The 18,428-nt window shown below is 38.8% G+C and overlaps 1 protein-coding gene across 1 annotated transcript in view; it reads right to left on the reverse strand.

Moving 5' to 3' along the window:
• The window catches only part of LOC123499320 (general transcription factor 3C polypeptide 3-like), a 414,223-nt gene that overhangs the window by 30,968 nt on the left and 364,827 nt on the right, over positions 1 to 18,428 (reverse strand).

An 18,428-nucleotide genomic window follows, 5' to 3' on the forward strand; every position in this document is an offset into this window, starting at 1 on the left:
GACCTCTGAGAGCAAAGTTATTGCATATAAAAAAATTCTTCCCGAACCTGTGGTAGAACCCGCTGCTAAGAAATACTCACCAAGCTCCAATAACACAGTGCGTGCTCTCTCTCTCTCTCTCTCTCTCTCTCTCTCTCTCTCTCTCTTCGGACATTTGAATTTGATGTAAAAGTAGGAACTTTTGCACTTTCATGCCTTGTAAATGCAAACTCAGATACAGTAAAGTCCCGGGTTACGTCGGTCTCGAGTTACGTCAAACTCGTAGTTACGTCAGTCCACTATAAGACAATTTAAGATTAAAAAAATTGAAAATTTATAAATCGTAAAGTGCGGGACTTATTGTTATTGTTGGTGGTTGCCCGCCACAGGCCTCACGCTTGAATACAATAACACCCTGCCTCAGTTCCACCACACCGTCGCCCCTGGCAAGAGTGTTATCCTACTTCTGCGTTTACTGAATCAAGTTCTTAGTATCTTGCTCAATGGCACCAAAGAAAAAACTCCTTAGTGACAGCAGTGATGCTAAGAAAAGGAAAACCATTACGCTACAAGAAAAAGAGGATATAATTAAAAGACATGAGAAGGAAGGCAGCAGCTGTGTGAGGGAGGGAAGAAGAAAATGGGAAGCCCGTTACCATGACAACGGGGAGGTTGACGACCTTGAGGGCTTGCACACCCATAACAACAATAACAACTCCGGAGCCTTCGCCTGGGCCACATGACACTCGCAGCTGACTTGCACCATCTGCGCCTGTCTGCTGATCCCTATTGCCCTTTCCTATTGCATTTCCTGCCCCGTTGCCCACGCTTCTACTCCCACCGCACTGCACTACGCCCCAGCTGTCCACCCGACAACATTCGACCTGCCCACCGTCCTGGCGGCCTCAGGCGTCCACCCCTCTCTGCAACCTGCAGTCCTTCGCGTTCGTGGCCCTAATCAATAACAAAAACAAGCTTGTGTTTCATATTCCTACATACTTGTAAATAATATAACAATATAACCTTTAACTTACCTGAATGACCATAAACAATGATTGGTTGAAAACTCCATAATATGCTTTGAAATGTACAGAAACTCAAGTTACGTACAAAATCGACTTACGTCATGTTTCAGGAACGTAACTCTGACGTAAACCGAGACCTTACTGTATGTAAAATGATGTGCAAAACAGGAAAATAAAAAGAAACCACATATTACAAGTATTGTAGATTTCTATAATGATTGGAATCTGGTAACTCTTATTAGCAATGGGAGTCACTTGACTAGCCTGACAAGCACAGTCCTGTAGAGGTAACCATGGGTGACACACACCAGCGCATTGCTGGAGGGGAGTTCGTGAGGTTTATGAACGTTGCTGTGAGAGTTTGTCTCTGTCTCCCAGGTCACTATCAGAATCACTACTAGAGTCTTCACTTTTTTCTGTCTCAATAAAAAAATCACCGTCTTCATTTTCATCACTGTTCTCAATGTCACTACCGAGTAACACTGACATAACATCACTTGGAGTACCGTTTCCTCCCTACTGGTCACGGGGTTTGCCAGATGTAGCCTCCAAATGGGAAAAGATAACCTATTGTGCAGGAACATATGTCTCAAGGCTTGAGGAGGTGAGCGAGAAAAGTTGCCAGATACCTCCACATGCCCCAGGACCAATTGTGAGGAGGAGAGATTCAAAACGTTTAGAGCAGAAAAATCATGATTCCCTGAACGATCCCCGCCTTTCTGCACGCAACGCTACAATTGTCCTGAAATGATCACCGTACGTTAAGGGTTAAATGAAAAGTAAAAAAGAGCTTTGTTCTTGGACCAGACTTATAAATGCAGAATTCATATCTAGAAACAAAAATCACACACACACACACACACACGCTGGCTTCACAAGCCAGAGGACCGGGGTTCGATTCCCCGGCCGGGAGGAGATATTTGGTTGTGTCTCCTTTCACGTGTAGCCCCTGTTCACCTAGCAGTGAGTTAGTACGAGATGTAAATCGAGGAGTTGTGATCTTGTTGTCCCAGTGCCTGGTCTCAGGCCTATCCGAAGATTGGAAATAATGAGCTCTGAGCTCGTTCCGTACGGTAATGTCTGGCTGTCTTGTCAGAGACTACAGCAGATCAAACAGTGAAACACACACACACGGAGTGCTACAGGGGTGATTATTGGCACCAATACTTTTCCTCATTTATATTAACGACATGCCAGAAGGAGTGAACAGCTACATAAATCTGTTTGCAGATGATACGAAACTGTGCAGAGTTATAAAGCAAAAAGAGGATTGTGAAATACTGCAAGAAGACCTAAATAAGATCTGGGAATGGAGTAAAAAGTGGGAAATGGAATTCAATGTGAACAAAAGCCATGTCATGGAAATGGGAAAGAGTGAAAGACGACCTGTGGGAATCTATAAGATGGGAGATGAAGTGGAACTGGAGAAAGATAAAAAGGAAAAGGACTTAGGAGTGACGATGAAAGAAAACAATCAACCAGTAAGCCATATTGATAGAATTTTTAGAGAAACATATAATTTGCTAAGGAATGGGTGAATGGAGTAGAGAGAAGGAGTTTTCGAGTTTTAAGGAAGAAAGAGCTAACATGAGAAGGATCATCATTATGGATAAGGAACTTAAAGCCTTGAAGGAGATGGTGGCCATCATGTTAAAAAAACAGAATCAGCTGATTACGGAGAAACTAGAATTGAGAAAGAGATGTTTAAGCTTAGAAAGTACTGTTAAAATGAACCATGAGATGAAAAATACTCTAGAGGAAATAAAAAGGGAGAATAGCGCCCTAAAGGGCAAATGTACGAATTATGAAGCTGCATTACAAGGGGTGCAGGAAAGGTTGGACTCCAATTTGGAGACAGGCAAAGAGATGAGTGAAATGAAACTGGATGAGTGGAAGATCTGGAAAAAGGAACGAGAAGAAGAAAAAGTCAATTTCGCTGAAGTAGTTAAGCAACAAATAAAGGAGAAAACACACACAGGACACAGTTATACAGGTGATCAAAGAAAAGGAAGAATTAATGAGAGCTTTGGTGGACAAAAAGAAGTGTATGGTTATATATGGACTAGAAGAAAAAAAGAACCCAGTGAAATTTGCGAGGGAGAAGGAGGAGAAAGAAATGGTTAAAGAAATTATCTCCGTAGTGCAAGATAAAGAACAGTCTTGATAGAGGAATAGAAGAAATATATAGACTGGGTAAATATAGTGAGGGAATCAAAAGACCTCTAAAAGTCAAAATGAGATTGCAAGTAGGGATAGAAGAAATATTAGCTAGGAACGGAAAGCTGGCTGAAAAGGCAGAATATAAGCATATCTGGATAAAGAGAAAGATGAACCAGGTAGAAAGGGAAAAAGAGAGAGAACTGAGGAGTGAAGCAAAGGAAAAAAATGAAGGAAGGACAGAGAATGAAAACAAGAAGTTTTACTGGAAAGTGCTAGACACGAGACTGAGGAAATGGTATATTCGGGAAGGGGAAGGAAAGCATTGAGAGTCATGTATACAAACATAGATGGGTTTATATCAGGAAGTTTGGAAGTGAGAGATTATATATTGGAAAAAGTGACCAGATGTATGTGTGACAGAAACAAAGTTAAGTGAAAATGTCCAATTAAATTTTAAAGAGCAAGGATACAATGTTTGGAAGAGAGACAGAAAGGGAAAAGCAGGAAGAGGAGTATTGATCATGACGTGGGAGAAAATATATGTGGAAGAGATACAGTCCGGAGATGGACTGGCAGAGGTTTTAAGTATAACAATAAGGAGTAATGGGAGGGAAAAAAAGGAGTATCATAGTTGCATATGTACTCGTACCACCAAAGACTAATACATGGAGGCTTGATGTACATAAGGAAATGCAAAAGGAAGTACTAAACTGCCTGGATAACATGCTAAGGGAGGATAGAAGAGTGTTGCTTGTGGGAGATCTAAACTGCAAACACGTCAATTGGGAAGAAATGGATGCAAGCAGTCGCACTGGATGTTGGGGGGATGATGTGCTACAACTGGCAATGGTAAACACATTGGACCAATGGGTGAAAGATTATACAAGATATAGAGGGGAAAATGATCCATCAATGCTGGATTTGGTATTTACAAAAAAAACAGACCCATGTCCAAGCATCGAATATCATACTCCAATAGGAAAGAGTGATCATGTGGTCCTAGAAATTGAATTAGAGGATAGTCAAATTTTGGAATATAATGAGGGACACAAACACAAGAGACAGAACCATGCTAAATCAAATTTTGAGGGATTAAAAAAGTGATTTTGGTAGTATTGATATGAAAGAAATTAAGCAGGGAAAAACAATTCAAGGAAAGCATGATATATTTCTAGACAAGTATAATGAGGGGGTAAAGAGATATATTCCTGAATATAGAGTAAAAAAGTGATAACACACTTGGTTTAATGCTATAAGTGCAAAAGCTAAAGAGTGCAAGGATGCAGCATTAAAAAAATATGAAGGCAACGTAATGAAATAAATAGGGAGGTTGCTAAAGGAATGTAAGGATCAATTGTTGAACCCCATATTTGATATTGTGGAAACCTCCATACGAACAGGATTAGTCCCGAAAGAGTGGAAAAGAGCTGACATTGTGCCTATATATAAGAATGGTAGTAAAATGGAACTGCTAAATTATAGACCAGTATCGTTGACTAGTATATTGTGCAAGGTATGTGAAGAAGTAATTAAAGCTAAGTGGAATGAGTATTTAGAAAGTGAAAACATTCTGAGTGAAAGGCAGTTTGGTTTCAGAAAAGGAAGATCGTGTGTATCCAATTTATTATGTTTTTATTCAAGAGTGACTGACATACTACAACATAGAGAGGGATGGGTGGATGCTATCTACCTTGACTTGAGAAAGGCCTTTGATAAAGTACCACACAATAGATAGACTGATGTGGAAACTAAAGATGACTGGAGGAGTAAATGATAAACTAGCAAAATGGATGGAAAATTACTTAATGGGAAGAGAAATGAGAACAGTGGTGAGAGGAAGGAAGTCCGAGTGGAAGAAGGTAACCAGTGGAGTTCCACAAGGGTCAGTGCTGGGTCCCATCATGTTTTTGATTTATATTAATGATATACCAGTAGGAATTGACAGTTACATGAACATGTTTGCGGACGATACTAAAATTATGAGGAGAGTAAAGAATGTGGAAGATTGTAACAAGTTACAGGAAGATCTTGATCAAATATATGAGTGGAGTAAAGAGTGGCAGATGGAATTAAATATATAGACAAGACCCATGTTATGAAAATGGGAAGAAGTAGATACAGACCAAACAGGGATTACAGACTGGGTGATGAGAAAATTAAAGAGACCAATGAGGAGAAAGACTTAGGAGTAACCGTGCAAAACACTTTGTCACCGGAGAAACACATTAACAAGATTTTTTGGAAAACATACAACATGCTTCAAAATAATTGGCCTTGCATTCCACTACCTAGATGAAGGAATGATGAAGATATTATGTACCTTAATAAGACCCCAGCTAGAATATGCAGCATGTATCTGGTCACCGCATATAAAGAAAAATGTGAAGAAGGTAGAAAGGGTACAAAGGTTCGCAACAAGGATGGTACCAGGACTCAGGGAGTTAGACTATGAGGAAAGACTGAGGAAGCTGGGGCTGACCACATTAGAAGAGAGAAGAACAAGAGGAGACATGATAACTATGTATAAATTGGTGAACAAGATTGACATACTGGATAGAGAGTTGATAAAGGTGACCACAAGTAATTATCTCCGAGGACATGGAAAAAAGCTAATAAAGGACATCTGTCTAAATGACGTGAGAAAATACAGTTTCCCGCATCGTAGCATTGATAAGTGGAATAAACTGAGCTGTCATGTCGTTGATGCGGTGTGTGTCAATCAGATGAAAGAGAGATATGACAGGAATGGACAAGGAGACAGGACACAGAGAGCTTAGCTCGGGCCCTGTAATACACAAATAGGTAAATTTGAGAGGCCACAGGGTAATAGAGAGACAATCTATATGAAAGAGATTAAAGTAACCAAGCTTGAAATAAAAGAGTTAATGAAGGAACTGGATGAAGAGAAGGCAATGGGACCGGATGAAGTCTCAGGCAGAATACTGAAAGAATGTAGGGAAGAACTAGCAAGTCCTATATACAACATCATAAAATGCTCAATAGAAAATGGAACAGTACCAGTAGAATGGAAAAGAGCTGAGGTGGTTCCCATATATAAGAGCGGAAGGAAAGAAGAACCTTTAAATTACAGACCGGTATCACTAACTAGTGTAATATGCAAGATGTGTGATAGAATAATAAAGAAACAATGGATCGAGTTCCTTGAAGACAACAAATTAATATCAAATAGCCAATTTGGTTTTAGAAAAGGACGGTCTTGTGTAACTAATTTATTGAGTTTCTATTCTAGAATAGTTGATAGAGTACAAGAGAGAGAGGGATGGGTTGACTGCATCTATTTGGATTTAAAAAAGGCATTTGACAAAGTGCCACACGCAAGATTACTGTAGAAGTTAGAGGAGAAGGGTGGCTTAAAAGGAAGCACATTGAGATGGATAGAAAATTATTTGAGGGGGGAGAGAAATAAGGACGGTAGTTAAAGATATGAAGTCCAAGTGGAGAGCAGTAGAAAGCAGAGTGCCACAGGGGTCAGTATTGGCACCAGTACTTTTCCTCATTTATATTAACGACATGCCAGAAGGAGTGAACAGCTACATAAATTTGTTTGCGGATGATACGAAACTGTGCAGAGTTATAAAGCAAAAGGAGGATTGTGAAATACTGCAAGAAGACCTAAATAAGATCTGGGAATGGAGTAAGAAGTGGAAATGGAATTCAATGTGAACAAAAGCCATGTCATGGAAATGGGAAAGAGTGAAAGACGACCTGTGGGAATCTATAAGATGGGAGATGGAGTAGAACTGGAGAAAGTCAAAAAGGAAAAGGACTTAGGAGTGACGATGGAAGAAAACAATCAACCAGTAAGCCATATTGATAGAATTTTTAGAGAAACATAATTTGCTAAGAAATATTGGAGTAGCATTTCACTACATGGACAAAGAAATGATGAAGAAATTGATAAATACTATAATAAGACCCAGATTGGAATATGCAGGAGTAGTGTGGACCCCTCATAAAAAGAAACACATAAGAAAATTGGAGAGGCTACAAAAAATGGCTACAAGAATGGTCCCAGAACTTGAAGGGATGACATATGAGGAGAGACTAAAGGCTATGGATCTACCAACCTTGGAACAAAGAAGGAGAGAGGAGACCTGATACAAGTCTATAAATTGATCAACAGAATGGACCAAGTGGATAATGAGAAACTGATCCTGAGAGAAGAATATGACACCAAGCACAAGATCGCATAGTAAAAGCTGAGAAAGGGAAGATGTCTGAGAGATATAAAAATATAGTTTCCCGCAGAGATGTATTGAGACGTGGAACAGTTTAGATGAAGAAGTAGTGTCTGCAACGAGTGTGCACACTTTTAAAGTAAGATTGGATAAGTGTAGATATGGAGACGGGGCCACACGAGCATAAAGCCCAGGCCCTGTAAAACTACAACTAGGTAAATACACACACACACACACACACAGACACAGACGGAATAGACATTACATGGAAGAATGAAACTAGGAAAGGAATACAAGTGACTTACACGAATATAGATGGATTTCTGTCTAAGAGGCTAGAATGTATGGATTACCTAAGAAATAACGAACCAGACATAATGTGTGTAGTGGAAACAAAGCTAAGGCCCGAAATAAAGCTAGACTGGTTTGCTGTAAAACACTACAAAGTATGGAGAAATGATAGAAAAAATAAAGGAGGTGGTGGTATAATGGTTCTTACTAAGGAAGATCTGATAGTGAAGGAGGTGTACTATAGTAAGAGAAATGAGGAAGTGATAAGTATGCTTATAACAGATGGCAAGAGGGACATTAATATTATAACAGTATACATACCACCCAGAACCAGTGCTTGGGAATATAAACAGTACAAAATGGTGATGAGAAATACTCTAGACAGAATGAAGCAAGAACTCATCAGAAAGGATAGAGTGATGATAGTCGGAGACTTTAATTGCAAAGAAATAGTGTGGGAAGACTACAAAGTGGTGAACGGTGGTGAGTGGCCAGAGGAATTGTTAAAGGTAGCAACAAATAACTTGATGACACTGTGGGTGAGATAACCAACAAGGTGCAGGGGACAAGATGTTGCAGCAAGGTTGGATTTGGTATTTACCAGGGGCATCTCTCTAAAAGAGGAAATTGAACATGAATGTCCCTTGGGAAAAGCGATCATGATGTCCTAAGCTTTGAGCTGGATACGGAATTAAGCACGAATAAGATTGTGGAACGCAGGGAGGAAAAATAAAATTATATTAGGGCAAATTATAACCATATAAGGGAGTTCTTTAATGAAATTGACTGGTCCGTGGTATACCAGGAAAGGGATATGCAATTGAAATACGATAAATTTATGGATTTGTATAACTCTGCTGTGAAAAAGTTTGTGCCATATCACAGAAAGAGGACTTTAAATAATAAACAGTGGTTTAATAGAAATTGTGAAGAAGCAAAAAAGAACAAAGAAAAGGCATGGAAGAAACTTAAGAAAAACAGTGATGTATTATCAAGAGAAGTTTACAAAATAGCAAGGAATAGATATGTTGAAGTAAGGACAACAGCACAGAAGGAATATGAACAGAGGGTGGTGGAAAACTGTGATAGTGACCCTAAAATGTTTTACAAATTCATAAATGGAAAACTAAATATAAGGGAGGCAATAGTAAAGGTAAAAAATGGGGAAGAAGTATATGAGGATGCTGGAGATATAGGTGAAATTTTAAACGACAACTTTTGCAAAGTGTTTACAAAGGAGGAGCATTTTATGGGAGGAAGGCCTATGGAAATAAAGCAAAAACAGGACATCATGGTTACTAAGGAAGATGTAAGGAAAATTATAAGCAATCTGGATATTAATAAATCAATGGGGCCTGATGGCATATCTGGGAGGTTGCTAAATGAATGTAAGGATCAATTGTTGAACCCGTATTTGATATTGTGGAAACCTCCATACGAACAGGATTAGTCCCGAAAGAGTGGAAATGAGCTGACATTGTGCCTATATATAAGAATGGTAGTAGAATGGAACCGCTAAATTATAGACCAGTATCGTTGACTAGTATATTGTGCAAGGTATGTGAAGAAGTAATTAAAGCTAAGTGGAGTGAGTATCTAGAAAGTGAAAACATTCTGAGTGAAAGACAGTTTGGTTTCAGAAAAGGAAGATCGTGTATCCAATTTATTATGTTTTTATTCAAGAGTGACTGACATACTACAACATAGAGAGGGATGGGTGGATGCTATCTACCTGGACTTGAGAAAGGCCTTTGATAAAGTACCACTGATGTGGAAACTAAAGAAGATTGGAGGAGTAAGTGATAAACTAGCAAAATGGATGAAAAATTACTTAGTGGGAAAAGAAATGCGAACAGTGGTGAGAGGAACGAAGTCCAAGTGGAAGAAGGTAACCAGTGGAGTTCCACAAGGGTCAGTGCTGGGTCCCATCATGTTTTTGATTTATGTTAATGATATGCCAGTAGGAATTGACAGTTACATGAACATGTTTGCAGACGATACTAAAATTATGAGGAGAGTAAAGAATGTGGAAGATTGTAACAAGTTACAGGAAGATCTTGATAAAATATATGAGTGGAGTAAGGAGTGGTAGATGGAATTTAATATAGACAAGACCCATGTTATGAAAATGGGAAGAAGTAGATACAGACCAAACAGGGATTACAAGCTGGGTGGTGAGAAGATTGAAGAGACCAATGAGGAGAAAGACTTATTAGTAACCGTGCAAAACACTCTGTCACCGGAGAAACACATTAACAAGATATTTTGGAAAACATATAACATGGTCCAAAATATTGCCCTTGCATTCCACTACCTAGATGAAGGAATGATGAAGAAGATATTATGCACCTTAATAAGACCCCAGTTAGAATATGCAGCTTGTGTCTGGTCACCGCATATGAAGAAAAATGTGTAGAAGGTGGAAAGGGTACAAAGGCTGGCAATAAGGATGTTACCAGGAATCAGGGAGTTAGACTATAAGGAAAGACTGAGGAAGCTGGGGCTGACCACACTAGAAGAGAGAAGAATAAGAGGAGACATGATAACTATGTATAAATTGGTGAACAAGATTGACATACTGGACAGAGAATTGATAGAGGTGACCGTAAGTAATTACCTCCGAGGACATGGAAAAACTAATAAAGGTACAGTGGAACCATGCGTGCTTTGGGGTCCGAGGGTCTCCAGGCGCAGGGGTTGAATCCTGTCCACGGTCCGAGTGTAGGTTGGGCTTCCTCACTGGGCAACGTTTCAGCGGTGGGCTTTCAGATAGGAGGTACCCCAAAAGGTAAATGGAAAACTAAATATAAGGGAGGCAATAGTAAAGGTAAAAATTGGGGAAGAAGTATATGAGGATGCTGGAGATATAGCTGAAATTTTAAACGACAACTTTTGCAAAGTGTTTACAAAGGAGGAGCAATTTATGGGAGGAAGGCCTATGGAAATAAAGCAAAAACAGGACATCATGGTTACTAAGGAAGATGTAAGGAAAATTATAAGCAATCTGGATATTAATAAATCAATGGGGCCTGATGGCATATCTGGGAGGTTGCTAAATGAATGTAAGGATCAATTGTTGAACCCCGTATTTGATGTTGTGGAAACCTCCATACGAACAGGATTAGTCCCGAAAGAGTGGAAATGAGCTGACATTGTGCCTATATATAAGAATGGTAGTAGAATGGAACCGCTAAATTATAGACCAGTATCGTTGACTAGTATATTGTGCAAGGTATGTGAAGAAGTAATTAAAGCTAAGTGGAGTGAGTATCTAGAAAGTGAAAACATTCTGAGTGAAAGACAGTTTGGTTTCAGAAAAGGAAGATCGTGTATCCAATTTATTATGTTTTTATTCAAGAGTGACTGACATACTACAACATAGAGAGGGATGGGTGGATGCTATCTACCTGGACTTGAGAAAGGCCTTTGATAAAGTACCACTGATGTGGAAACTAAAGAAGATTGGAGGAGTAAGTGATAAACTAGCAAAATGGATGAAAAATTACTTAGTGGGAAGAGAAATGCGAACAGTGGTGAGAGGAAGAAGTCAAGTGGAAGAAGGTAACCAGTGGAGTTCCACAAGGGTCAGTGCTGGGTCCCATCATGTTTTTGATTTATGTTAATGATATGCCAGTAAATATTGACAGTTACATGAACATGTTTGCAGACGATACTAAAATTATGAGGAGAGTAAAGAATGTGGAAGATTGTAACAAGTTACAGGAAGATCTTGATAAAATATATGAGTGGAGTAAGGAGTGGCAGATGGAATTTAATATAAACAAGACCCATGTTATGAAAATGGGAAGAAGTAGATACAGACCAAACAGGGATTACAGGCTGGGTGGTGAGAAGATTGAAGAGACCAATGAGGAGAAAGACTTATTAGTAACTGCAAAACACTCTGTCACCGGAGAAACACATTAACAAGATATTTTGGAAAACATATAACATGGTCCAAAATATTGCCCTTGCATTCCACTACCTAGATGAAGGAATGATGAAGAAGATATTATGCACCTTAATAAGACCCCAGTTAGAATATGCAGCTTGTGTCTGGTCACCGCATATGAAGAAAAATGTGTAGAAGGTGGAAAGGGTACAAAGGCTGGCAATAAGGATGTTACCAGGAATCAGGGAGTTAGACTATAAGGAAAGACTGAGGAAGCTGGGGCTGACCACACTAGAAGAGAGAAGAACAAGAGGAGACATGATAACTATGTATAAATTGGTGAACAAGATTGACATACTGGACAGAGAATTGATAGAGGTGACCGTAAGTAATTACCTCCGAGGACATGGAAAAAAACTAATAAAGGTACAGTGGAACCATGCGTGCTTTGGGGTCCGAGGGGTCTCCAGGCGCAGGGGTTCGAATCCTGTCCACGGTCCGAGTGTAGGTTGGGCTTCCTCACTCGGGGCAACGGTTTCCTAGCGGGTGGGCTTTCAGATAGGAGGTACCCCAAAAGGTAAATGGAAAACTAAATATAAGGGAGGCAATAGTAAAGGTAAAAAATGGGGAAGAAGTATATGAGGATGCTGGAGATATAGCTGAAATTTTAAACGACAACTTTTGCAAAGTGTTTACAAAGGAGGAGCAATTTATGGGAGGAAGGCCTATGGAAATAAAGCAAAAACAGGACATCATGGTTACTAAGGAAGATGTAAGGAAAATTATAAGCAATCTGGATATTAATAAATCAATGGGGCCTGATGGCATATCTGGGAGGTTGCTAAATGAATGTAAGGATCAATTGTTGAACCCCGTATTTGATGTTGTGGAAACCTCCATACGAACAGGATTAGTCCCGAAAGAGTGGAAATGAGCTGACATTGTGCCTATATATAAGAATGGTAGTAGAATGGAACCGCTAAATTATAGACCAGTATCGTTGACTAGTATATTGTGCAAGGTATGTGAAGAAGTAATTAAAGCTAAGTGGAGTGAGTATCTAGAAAGTGAAAACATTCTGAGTGAAAGACAGTTTGGTTTCAGAAAAGGAAGATCGTGCGTATCCAATTTATTATGTTTTTATTCAAGAGTGACTGACATACTACAACATAGAGAGGGATGGGTGGATGCTATCTACCTGGACTTGAGAAAGGCCTTTGATAAAGTACCACTGATGTGGAAACTAAAGAAGATTGGAGGAGTAAGTGATAAACTAGCAAAATGGATGAAAAATTACTTAGTGGGAAGAGAAATGCGAACAGTGGTGAGAGGAACGAAGTCCAAGTGGAAGAAGGTAACCAGTGGAGTTCCACAAGGGTCAGTGCTGGGTCCCATCATGTTTTTGATTTATGTTAATGATATGCCAGTAAATATTGACAGTTACATGAACATGTTTGCAGACGATACTAAAATTATGAGGAGAGTAAAGAATGTGGAAGATTGTAACAAGTTACAGGAAGATCTTGATAAAATATATGAGTGGAGTAAGGAGTGGCAGATGGAATTTAATATAAACAAGACCCATGTTATGAAAATGGGAAGAAGTAGATACAGACCAAACAGGGATTACAGGCTGGGTGGTGAGAAGATTGAAGAGACCAATGAGGAGAAAGACTTATTAGTAACCGTGCAAAACACTCTGTCACCGGAGAAACACATTAACAAGATATTTTGGAAAACATATAACATGCTCCAAAATATTGCCCTTGCATTCCACTACCTAGATGAAGGAATGATGAAGAAGATATTATGCACCTTAATAAGACCCCAGTTAGAATATGCAGCTTGCGTCTGGTCACCGCATATGAAGAAAAATGTGTAGAAGGTGGAAAGGGTACAAAGGCTGGCAATAAGGATGTTACCAGGAATCAGGGAGTTAGACTATGAGGAAAGACTGAGGAAGCTGGGGCTGACCACACTAGAAGAGAGAAGAACAAGAGGAGACATGATAACTATGTATAAATTGGTGAACAAGATTGACATACTGGACAGAGAATTGATAAAGGTGACCGTAAGTAATTACCTCCGAGGACATGGAAAAAAACTAATAAAGGTACAGTGGAACCATGCGTGCTTTGGGGTCCGAGGGGTCTCCAGGCGCAGGGGTTCGAATCCTGTCCACGGTCCGAGTGTAGGTTGGGCTTCCTCACTCGGGGCAACGGTTTCCTAGCGGGTGGGCTTTCAGATAGGAGGTACCCCAAAAGGTATCCCCTTTAGCCCATAAATTCCCGTGAAAAGCCCACATGGTATAAAAAAAAAAAAAAAAGAACATCTGTCTAAATGACGTGAGAAAGTACAGTTTCCCGCATTGTAGTATTGATAAGTGGAATAAACTGAGCAGTGATGTCGTTGACGCGGTGTGTGTCAATCAGATGAAAGAGAGATGTGACAGGAGTGGACAAGGAGACAGGACACAGAGAGCTTAGCTCGGGCCCTGTAATACACAAATAGGTAAATACACACACACACACACACACACACACACACACACACACCATCTCACCACGATTTTTATGTTTTCACTCCTCTATTGCCTGCTATAATGGATATCATATCTTAGTATTCATAAACGCTCATGCCATGAGGATAACCTTGACTCCGTGGCAGTGAGTGATAGTGAATTACTAATGAAATACCGCAGTATTTCATTAGTAATTCACTATCACTCACTGCCACGGAGTCAAGGTTATCCTCATGGCATGAGCGTTTATGAATACTAAGATATGATATCCATTATAGTAGGCAATAGAGGAGTGGAAACATAAATATCGTGGTGAAAGACAACACTCAAGCTAAAAGGGTCACAAGAAGAAGAAGTGGCTGAGTCACCGCGAGTCTCCGCCTCATCTGTGGGTGATCTCATCTCTGCTTTATTTTTTGGTATTCCATGTAAGATTTCACTTTGTGCATTACAAAACAATCCTTTCTTGGGAGCATGGTTTGTAAAAAAGCTAATAGAAATGTTGTTTTGTGAACATAAATGCATATATAAGACAGTAACACCAACAACCTGAGAGCAACCTTGTTACCGTCCCTCCAAGCATTCATGGATGCCATTTCGTGGTAGGAGGTTGCTCTGACGTTGTTAAAGTTTCTTGGATCCAGCTCCTGGCAGCCAATGAGCACTTTTAGGCGGGCTACCAACCTCCACTCATCAACAGCAACGAATCTTTGTGGATGCTGTTTTACAAAGGTTGGTATGTGAGCAGGAGGTTGTTATGGAGGTTGTCTGTACCAACACAGACAACAACCTGCTTCTTCGATCCGGTCCCAGAGCTCCCACCTATCCGCCAGCTGCGGGACTCTCTGGTGCGCAGTTTGAAATTGCGTCTGGCGCTCAGTTTGAAAATGTGGTTGGGCCAAATCATGTATAAGGAAACCGATCGCGCAAATTAAATATTAATTACAATATTTTTTCAGTCACTTTATAACAAAAACGTGTAAATCAAACACTCATAAATCAAGAGTTACCTGTATATATATATATATATATATATATATATATATATATATATATATATATATATATATATATATATATATATATATATATATATATATATATATATATATATATATATATATATATATATATATATATATATATATATATATATATATACACACACACAGAGGTCCTCTTTTAGTGCGCACCTCGGTTAATGTGTTCACGGCTTTATGAGCAACCTCACTTTATTTCCATCACTTGTACAATGCGCAAAATTTCCAACTTTATGCGCACTTGGCAAAAGAAACTTTTATTTGAGAACAAAATATGCTTGCTAAAAAGTTTTTTTGTGACAAACCAATAACATAAATGAAAATAAATTAAGAAATGATATTTTAACGACAAAATAATAACTAAATATCAAAATGTATAAGTTAAACTTTACATAACAAAGAACCAACATGACAGTTCGATGCTCTGTTTATGTTTTGGTCCAGCCACATTGTTCCAGCTTGCGTGTGTTTCATATTTCATATTTCCTAACCATTATGATATTTTTTAACTTTCCCTGCAATCTCACTGTCCAGTAAATACAGTAGGCCCTCAACATTCGCGAGTTCCACTTTTGCAAGGTTCACACATTCGCAAGTTTCTAGCAGCACAAACATATTTACCAAAATTCAGTTAAGTTAGCAGGTGCTACTCGGCAGTGAGTCTGAACAAACGAAAGACTGATCTTGATCTTGATTTGATGCTACAGGTGGCTCGAAATCGCTTTCCAACTTTCAGACAAAAAGTTACTAAAAACAACAGTGCATAATTATCAGTAGCCAAAGAAAGGAAAAAGAAACATTTAGATGAAAGAACAAATTGTTGTGAGTGATGAAAGAAACAACGATTCTATTCAGCGCTGCACTTGCAAAGGCTATACTGTAACTTTGAACCTTGGATCGACAGCTCCTGTAGAGGACAAACAAAAGACAAACAGAAAAAAAAGAGCAGTATCCTGTTCATTAATTATCCCTACTTATAGCAATAATGAATTTTGATGGGTGGCAGCTCCAGCGTGGATGGTGACGCAATCATGGTGCACTTTGTTTGTTAACATTCTAGTGATTGGTTAAAAATCTGATAAATGAGCACACACAAAGAAAACAAGCTAGTAGACATAATTCATAATGATTAAAAAATCAAAATATCGAATAATGATGATGATGACATGAAGAGGAAACGGTCTCAGTTGGCAATCAGAATGTATTTCACAAGGAAGCTTGCTGCTACCCCTATTGTCCTACCTGAACCTCAACCCAGGCAATAGACTCCTCATCCCATGCAGTTACACTCCACATCATCTCATCCAGTTATTCATCATCAGTAACTGCATGGCTAACTCTCATCACTATTATTATCATCACAAGTAATAGTGCGCTGAAACTTACATGAATGGTGAGTGTTTTGTTTTTCCTACAGGTATTTATTATGTTATTAAACCATAAGATGTGCAATATTTCATACTGTTTTGGGGGTTTTATGAGTAATTATGTTTATTTGAAGAAGAAAACATTATTGTTAGGTAAAGAAAACCCTAATATTAGATAAAGGAAATCTCATTGTTATGTTAAGTAAACATTATTCTTAAGGACGGTTCATACGTGCCAATTTGCAACTGAAATTGCAAGTTGCTAGAAGTATCAACTAGTTGGTGCCTTGGCAGGAAGTGAATGTAAACAAATAGCTACCTACCAAGATGTCTTCCTCCAGTGACGATACTGAAGCGATGGTTGCTCTTCTTTTGGTGTACCGAAAGAGTCAACAGAAAAGAAAATGCCTCTGGATACGTCCCTGACTAAGTAGAAGGAAAGAAAGGAGTGTCTACCACACACTAATCTTACCTAAAAGACTATGCACAATTACAATCAAAGTAAATCCTGACAAATTTTCAATCCTCATCTCCAACAACACCTTGCACTGAGAGAAATAGTTCTTGAGGAATGGCAGCTATTTCATTGAATGACAATCTGCACAAGCTTTTTTAACTGTATAATTAATTTCTGGGATCCCAGATGTGTTCTTTTTCACTCACCAACTCTAACATTTTCTCTACATTGACATCACATTTTCAAAGCTTACTTCGTGACATCACAACGTAAATAAAGTTGCAAATTGATTGAAAAAGACCAACATGCTCTTCTTGTTTTGCAACTGGTTTTCCCAGTTGCTAGGCACCAATATTTAGTTGAAAACTCTACCAATTTGCAATATCAGTTGCAAATTGGAATGTGTGAACCCATCTTTACACATGTGTAACATGTAATATGCGCACCAAACATTCATGAATTTTCAACTTTTGAGAGGTTCACGATCCCCTACCTGTCGCGAATGTTGAGGGCCTACTGTAAGAGCTTTGTTGCATGTGGGATAATAATATTTTATATTTCAGGAATGATTGATTTGGGGGCAGTTATGGGGGGGTCTTGGAGGTCAGTCTGGGTGGATCCCCATCCCAATCTTATTTATAACATAGGGTTCTATTATCTGATTAGTGTGATTTTGATATGTGTGCACATTTTCTTGGTCTCTTCCCCATGTATTAAGGGAGGACTCCCGTATGTATGTATGTATGTACATATATATATATATATATATATATATATATATATATATATATATATATATATATATATATATATCATAACATAACATAAATAATAGGATAACAAAGAGCCACCAGGGCCCATCTAGGTTATCCTGTATCAGTCGCACGGCGACCTCGTCATCAGTACTTAAAGATACACTTACAAGTACACAATACATTATATACTAATTCTAAATATTTGGCCCATTAACAGGGCTAAGTCCTGCAGTGAACTCTACAATCTGTGATCCCCATACATGGGGATCATGTCTTGTTTAACTATAGTAAATTTCTTATAAAAACTATCATGCAGCGCTATATATATATATATATATATATATATATATATATATATATATATATATATATATATATATATATATATACCAACAAGTTGACAGCATTGCCATGGGCTCTCCACTAGGAGTGCTTCTGGCAAGTTTCTTCATGGGCTGCATAGAAGAAGAAGTCTTTAGAAAAATCAGCAAACCAGACATCTACTGCCGATACATTGATGACATCTTCATCAAGACTCAACATGAAGAAGAAATTGAACATTTATGTACCTGCCTGCAAGAGATCTCCAGACTCAAACTCACTATAGAAAGGAGCACTGAAGGGAAAATGCTATTCCTCGACATATTAATCACACAAACTGGGGAATATTTCAAAACCAACGTCTACACCAAGTCGACTAACACAGGGTAGTGTCTAAGTGGAAGAAGCAAGTGCCCCCAGT

This window comes from Portunus trituberculatus, chromosome 49, assembly GCF_017591435.1.
Source record: "Portunus trituberculatus isolate SZX2019 chromosome 49, ASM1759143v1, whole genome shotgun sequence".
NCBI classification, from domain to species: Eukaryota; Metazoa; Arthropoda; class Malacostraca; order Decapoda; family Portunidae; genus Portunus; species Portunus trituberculatus.